This window comes from Castor canadensis, chromosome X, assembly GCF_047511655.1.
Source record: "Castor canadensis chromosome X, mCasCan1.hap1v2, whole genome shotgun sequence".
Lineage (NCBI taxonomy): Eukaryota > Metazoa > Chordata > Mammalia > Rodentia > Castoridae > Castor > Castor canadensis.
The window spans coordinates 136,289,427-136,297,285 of NC_133405.1; the positions used below are offsets into that span (position 1 = coordinate 136,289,427).

Genomic DNA, 7,859 nt, shown 5'->3' on the forward strand with positions numbered 1-7,859 from the left:
ACTTGGTAAAGCAGCATTGTTGGGAACGTGGACCAGGCCAGTGCTCTAAAAAGCTGTCCACGATTCTGAGGCATGTGAAAGTTTGAAAGCCACTGACGTAGTGGCAAGGACCCTGCATTTTGGTTTGTTTTTGTTTGTTTTTCTGAGATGGGCTCTCGCTATATTGCCCTGGCTGGTCTTGAACTTCTGCGCTTCTGTGATTCTCCTACTTCAGTCTCCCAAGAGCTTGGGCTACAGTCATGTGCCACCATGCCTGCAACTGAGTAATAAAGCCCATTGGACCTGAGTTGGAATCTAGAGTCTACCACACACCTATTCAAGTGTGGTCATGCCTTGCTGTAGAATGGGCACGATCACATACTCAGTGCAGTAGCTGCTGGATGCCTATGATATATGTGGCACACAGTGGCCTTCTAAAAAACTGTGGCTCCCTCTCCCCACCAACTCTCCGCACTGGGATGGCTCTCCTGTGGCTAACATCATTGCTTTGGGCAAGACCAGTCCTTACTGCTCAGTAGGTGGGGGACCTTTGGAAATCACAATAAAGATCAGGAGTAGCGTTTATCAGGAAAGATTAAATGATATTTGTACCTGTTACCTGGGTCTGTGTGATGCATTTTAAGTAACCAGTGAACATTAGCCCGAGTTGATTCAGTTGCTCAATAAAAACTTCCTGCCTGGACTGGGGGAGTGGCTCAAGTGGTAGAGCACCTGCCTAGCAAGCATGAAGCCCTGAGTTCAAACCCCAGTACTGCCAAAAAACCCCCAAAATCAAAACAACAACAAACATTTCCTGTGTGCTTAGTGTGTGCAGTGGTAGTGGGCTAGTGGGGGAGGGGGAGTCGCCCTCCAGAAGCTGCGCTGTGGACCACCCTCTTTACACAGCCACTGTACTCCAGGTTTGAATGTCCCTTTTCTGTAACCTGTGTCTTCTCTTTACCTGCCAGTCTTTCTTCTGCACTGAATTCTGACTTCTCCCAGAGCTGGCTTTTCAAGAAGTTGTAGAGGCAGCTGTGGGCAAGCCTTCCTGGAATGAGATTTCAAAAGCTCCTTCCTCAGCCCTGGTCTGCCCGACACACAGGGATATTGAGTCCTTGAGGCATCACCTTGTTAGATACCACTGTTTGCAAATTTGAGATTGAAGGTGCTCAGCCTGTGCCCAGGGCTCGTCCCACGTGTTAGAGCAACTCTGGCTATGTGCAGCGCCCTCTCACCGGTGACAGATCCTACCACAAGGTCACCCTTTGTCCATTGGGGGCACTCCTTTTCTGCAAGTGTAGCATGTTGTTCTGCCACATAAGTGGTTATCCAATTAAATAAAATTTGATCTGTAGATAAACAGCACCTTTAATTAGAAGGTGCTTACTTTACTCTGAGCAGAATTATGCTAGACACACCCTGTTTTGTTTGCTAGGGTTTTCTTATTTCTTGAGCACACATCTTGTTGCCTTTGGAGGAGAGAGAGAAAAGAACAATTCCTTAATTCCTTAGCTTGATTTTGTTACCTTTGAATAAACCAGGTCCCTTTGCTCAATTCATGGAGCCTGTGGGTAGGATGATAAACAAAATTCCCCAGCTTCTTAGAACTATTGACCTGGTTCCCTAGGACACCGGCTGGGCTGGAAATGCAGAAAAAAGATTAGAGTCTTTCTATTTGCTCTTATCTTCCCAACTTAGAGTAAGCGCTGTATTTGCATTTTCTTTGGTGTCTTAGACTGGCCCATCATTTGGCATAAATGGGTTAATTGGTGTGACTGGGGTCCTTTTATGGTCTTGCGATTTCTCTGTAGTCTTGGAAGGCAACTATTTTTGGCAGATGCTCTCAGGGCCTCAGGAAAAGTGAGTCTATGCAAAGAGACATCCAGGGAATGTGGCTCCAGGGTTTCATCCACAGCCCAGGGCTGCCAGTGCTGCAAAACCAAACCAAGTCCAAGCCGGCCTGCTGACCCTGAATTGGCTTACCGTGTTGTCTCTCTCTTATTTCGAGAATCTCTACGGGGTCCCTCACTTGGGACAGTACATCCTCAAATCAGACAAAGATTTATTTTTATTTTGTTTTTAATTTTTATTTTATTCATATGTGCATACAATGTTTGGGTCATTTCTCCCCCCTTCCTCCCGTCCCCTCCCTTTCCCCCCACCTCGCTCCCTCCCTTACTTCCCCTAACCCCTTGCTACCAGGCAGAAACTATTTTGCCCTTATCTCTAATTTTGTTGAAGAGAGCATATAAGCAATAATAGGAAGGAACAAGGGTTTTTGCTGGTTGAGATAAGGATAGCTATACAGGGCATTGACTCACATTGATTTTCTGTGCGTGTGTGTTACCTTCTAGGTTAATTCTTTTTGATCTAACCTTTTCTCTAGTTCCTGGTCCCCTTCTCCTATTGGCCTCAGTTGCTTTTAAGGTATCTGCTTTAGTTTCTCTGCGTTAAGGGCAACAAATGCTAGCTAGTTTTTTAGGTGTCTTACCTATCCTCACCCCTCCCTTGTGTGCTCTCGCTTTTATCATGTGCTCAAAGTCCAATCCCCTTGTTGTGTTTGTCCTTGATCTAATGTCTGCATATGAGGGAGAACATACGACTTTTGGTCTTTTGGGCCAGGCTAACCTCAGTTAGAATGATGTTCTCCAATTCCATCCATTTACCAGCGAATGATAACATTTCTTTCTTCTTCATGGCTGCATAGAATTCCATTGTGTATAGATACCACATTTTCTTGATCCATTCGTCAGTGGTGGGGCATCTTGGCTGTTTCCATAACTTGGCTATTGTGAATAGTGCCGCAATAAACATGGGTGTGCAGGTGCCTCTGGAGTAACCTGCAGACAAAGATTTCTTAATGGTAACAGCTGGTGAGATGCTGCCTTTTGCTGGGCACCTCCCATGCATGCTCCTTCCCAGCTGACTCAGAATGGCCTTGAATGGAGAACAAGAAGCCAGAAAGGGGGATGAAAAGAGAAAGGGAGCTGCACTCCCAGAGTCTCTGGGGAAAGAGCCAAGTTTGTCTTGTCCTCTGCCAGGTCTCTTTTTGTTTTAGAAAGCTTTGCCCCACCTGAGAGGCAGGGAATTCTACTGTAGGATGAAGAAGAGGCCAGAGGAGCATCTTGGTGAAATGTGGAGGCCACAAAGCCACTCTGAGGTCACTGAATGCACATGGGCACTGCACAGTGAAATGCTGGCCCTCTCAGGCACCCAGCAAATTTTGTTTCCTGTACATTTTTCTGAAAACCTTGCTAGGTTGTGGAGCATTACCACCACTCTGAAGAACTGACCAAAGCTCTGAGCAGTCGCTTGTATATCTCTCTTCTTTTTTCTTTCCTATTTAGCTTTAACAGGATTTCCTTTGCATCTAGTACCCTGATGTGTTTTATTTGGTTGGTTTTGGTACTGGGGTTTGAACTCAGGGCCACAGGCTTGCTAGGGAGGTGCTCCACCACTTGAGCCACTCTGCCAGCCCTTTTCTTATGTTAGGTGTTTTCTAGATAGAGTCTTGCACTCTATTTGCCTGGGCTGGCCTTGAACCATGATCCTCTTGATCTCTGCCTCTTGAATAGCTAGGATTCTAGGCATGAGCCACTGGCACCTGGCACCTTGGTGTGTTTTTATTTTAAAATGTGTTCATACTTTAAATAACAAAACCAACGCATCATCTGGGGAAAAACTGGAAATTTCAGAGAAGCCAGGCAAATTTTGTTGGATGGGATCCTGTCCCAATTGTGCTGGTATTCTGCAAATATTTTTATTTTATTATTTGTCAATTAAAAAATTTAAAAGTAGGAGACTTTTTTTTTCACCAGCAGAGACTTGTGCAGGTAATCCTAGCTACTTGGGAGGCTGAGGCAGGAGGACCATTTGAGTTTAGACATTTGAAGCAAGACTGGGCAACAAAGAGAGACTGTCATTCAAAACAAGGGACTGGAGGTGTGGCTCAAGCAGTAGAGCACCTACTTTGAAAATGTGAAGTCCTGAGTTCAAAGCCTGGTCCAATCATAAAAAAAAAAAAAGAAGAAGAAAGCCAGGCACAGTGGCTGTCGCCTATAATCCCAGCTACTCAGGAGGCAGAGATGAGGAGGATCGCGGTTCAAAGCCAGCCTGGGCAAATAGTTCACGAGACCCTATCTCAAAAAACCCATCACAAAAAAGGGCTGGTGGAGTGGCTCAAGGAGTAGGCCCTGAGTTCAAGCACCCAATACCGCAAAAAAAAAAAAAAAAAAAAAAAGAAGAAGCCAGGTGTGGTGGTGGGCCTGTAGTTCCAGCCACTCTGGAAACTGAGGCAAGAGGGTCACTTGAATCCAAGCGTTTGAGGCCACTCCGGGTAACATGGTGAGACTGCCTGCCAAACAAACAAACAAATTCTGAAGGAATGAACTATTTGGGCAACTGGTTGTAACATTGTCCTGTGGTTTGCAAAATAACTTCCTGTATCCTTTACTTACCTACAAAGGCAACCCTCTGGAAGCCAGGGTTCTGCGCACATGGGTCCAACCAACTGCAGATTGAAAATACTTGGGAAAATACAACCTTTTTCCTTGCTACTGTGAAAGCAGTGTGACAACCGTTTACACGGCACTTGCAGAAGTGATCTAGAAACGACTTTAACAGACATGGGGCGATGCTATGAGCAAGCGCTATGTCAGGCAGGAGCCCTGCACTTGGGGCTTAACAGTCTGCAACCTCCGGACTGAAATTCTCATCACTTTGTATATGTGTTTGTGATGTGAGAGTCAATTCTGAGGGAACAATGGGGCATGAACCTGGGATCTGTGGTCCCTCCCAGGGGCTTCTCTGTCGCCTCAGCAATCTCTGCACTCTACTTCCTTGCTTCCACCCCTGGACAGCAGCTACCTCTGCCCATTGTCAGGCATGGAAGGATTCCAGTCATGGGTGGGGGCCCCGGGCACCTGTGAGGGCCCATATTGGCTCTGTCAGTATTCCTGTGAGACACTAAAAGTGCCCTGACTGCAGAATGCTGAGCATGGTGGTACCTGCCTATAATCTCAGCACTCAGGATGCTAAGGCAGGAAGATCTCGGGTTTGAGGGCAGTTTGGGCCACACAGTGAGACCTTGTTTCTGAAAACAAGCAAAGTGTGTGTGTGTGTGTGTGTGTGTGTGTGTGTGTGTGTGAAAGAGAGAGAGAGAGAGAGAGACTTTGTGGGAAAAAAGAAAAATATTCTTTCCTTCTTTTGAACAACAGATCATGAGTTTACTTTTTGCATGTAAGCCGCACAAGTCACGGATATCCAGGTGCGAGAAAGGGTAAAGGATGACTCATTTCCTGACATGCAATTCAGGGGGAGGAGTCCAGAGGGTCAATGTCTCACCTGAAATTCCTACCGCAATTCTGTACACATTGGGCTCCTCTGTTTATTTTTTTGAATACAGCTACTTATTGTGTTTTCCCCTGTCTGGCTCTGCGCAGAGACAAGCAGTTGGATGGAAGCATGCCCAGTGGCTCCCTGGAATGCAGAGGCCAGGCACTGTCCCTCCCTTGGCATGACCTTGTTTTTGGAGGTTTTGCCCTGGTGTTTGGAGGGACAACTTAAGGAGGGGAAAGCCATCCCAGGACAGAGCAGCATGAGGGCAGACCACAACTCAGGGGGCGCCCCCAGGCAGGGCAGCAGCAGAAACTCCTAGGACCTTTGGGAAAGGAAAGGGCACGGGCCCCAGTGGCAACCAGGCGAGAGCTGCCAGGTTCCTGGGCTTTGGTAATTTCATGGAACTCGTTACCAGGCTCTGCCAAAACGCTGTGTCCCTTTTTCCAGCTTGTTACCTCTTCCAAGGCTCATCGGCATCTGGGAGAGTAGGCTAGGAGTTTCTCCCCCATCTCAGCAGGACGGAGAACAGACAGCTTAAGTAACTGGTCTGCAAAATATTTAATTTTTTAAAAAAAATTTCATGTAGTTAAAAATTAGCAAAGCAGAAACACATTTCCATATACTCTTAAATCAGTAGTTCTCAACTTGGGGCAATTATGCTTCCTTTTTCCCCAGGGACCATTTAGCAATGTCTGAACATATCTGTGGATGTGACAACTGGGGGCACTACGGGATCTGTAGACCAGAGATGCTGTCAAACATTCTAGAGTGCACAGGAAAGGCCCCTCCCCCAACCAGGAGCCATCTGGTTCCAAGTGCCAATAGTGACAGGACTGTCTTAGATGGGGAAAAAGATCTGTCTATCTTCTATCATCTATCTATCTATCTATCTATCTATCTATCTATCTATCTATCTATCATCTATCTATTCCTCTGTCTGTCTATCACCTACCTACCTACCTACTTATCTACCTACCTATGTGGAAGACAAAGTTTATTGAGCCCCTCTGCCCTAGTTAAAACTATAAAACGCTTCACGAATTTGCGTGTCACTCTTGGGCAGAGCACAAGCTAATCTCTGTATCGTTCCAATTTTAGTGTATGTGCTGTTGAAGCGAGCATGGAGAATACTTTAAAGAACGTTACTCAATTCCATTTTCCACATCATTCCATAATCATCCGTTATTCTTCCTAGGAGAAGCTCGTATGCATCAGAATTCACAATACTAACTTACAAGAGAACGCCTCCCCAAAGGTGAGCCTGTCTCACCAAATCTCACGGAGAAACCTGGAGTTCTCACACTGGTTCCCGGGGAGCTCAGTGAAGAAATGAAGGTCCTGTCCTGAGACGGTCCAAAGGGCACCATGCTTCTCCATCCTTGCCTGCACCCAAGAATCCCTTGGAAGCTGGGTGCTGGTGATTCACGCCTGCACTCCTAACTACCTGGGAGGCTGAGATTGGGAGGATCGAGGTTCAAGGCCAGCCTGGGGAAGAAATGGCAGGAAGAAAATCCTTTTATTTTACACTGAGTGCTTTCCTTCCACCTTATTGTAAACTACAAATTCTTTTAATGAAAAGGAAACTGGAAACGTTTCTAGAATTGAGACTAAGGTTTTTCAACCTCAGAACTATAGACATTCGGGGCCAGAACATTGGCGGGGTCACCCTGTGCATCACGGGGTGTGCAACAGCCTTCTTGGCCTCTACCCGCTGCATACCAGAGCCACGCCCATTCCCATCCCCACCTACTTGTGACCATTTGTGACAGCCCAAGCCTTCTCCAGACATTGTCTAATATCCCCTGTGGGGCAAAATACCACTGGCGGGGACCACTAGTCAAGACCAATAGTTTTCAAACTGGGGAAGGGAATGCCTCAAAACTTGGTTGTGAATCCAGTTGCATGGGTGGTGACTAGCACTGAAAAACAATGCAAGTGGCATGACACGAAAATGACAGAGCTTATCACACACGGCCGGCGTAAGGATTATTTTCTGAACACATTTCAGTTGCATGTGTGCATGTGTGCATGTATGTGCAATGTTCAATGGGAAATGCGTTTCGCCCTGTGGACTGGCCCGTGGTAGGAGAAGGAATCACACAAGCGCTCAGCTAAGTTAGGTGAGGATAGTTAAAGAAAAGCCTGGATTGCAGCCCCAGGCAGCAGGGTTAACCTTGGAAAGTCTGCCAGCGACATCAATTTATGATGAAGTAGACAGATTTAAGGGTAACACATGCCATGACCAGGGCAATCTGGCCCAGAGCACCTTGGAAACTGGCAAGAAGATGGAAAAGACTAGAAGGATGGAGACCAAGTGCATATTCAAAGCTGTGAGCACAGAGAAATGGTCTGGAAGAAACAAAAAACAGCATCTGATCCGAGTGCTAGTGGCTCACGCCTGAGCCCTAAGTGGCTTGTGGCCACTTATGAGGCTGAAATTGGGAGGATCGAGATGTGAGGCCGGCTTGAGCAAAAAGCTTTATGACCACCTGCTTTGAAGCACAAAGCCTCGAGTTCAAACCCCAGTCCCACCAGAAACGAAA

The 7,859-nt window shown here is 46.6% G+C and overlaps 1 non-coding gene across 1 annotated transcript; it reads right to left on the reverse strand.

The window, feature by feature from the left end:
* Positions 1 to 6,334: 6,334 nt before the first annotated feature.
* On the reverse strand, positions 6,335 to 6,438 carry LOC141420085 (U6 spliceosomal RNA). Its single transcript, XR_012444783.1, has one exon. It is a non-coding gene; the product is annotated as a U6 spliceosomal RNA (small nuclear RNA).
* Between the last annotated feature and the right edge of the window lie 1,421 nt (positions 6,439 to 7,859).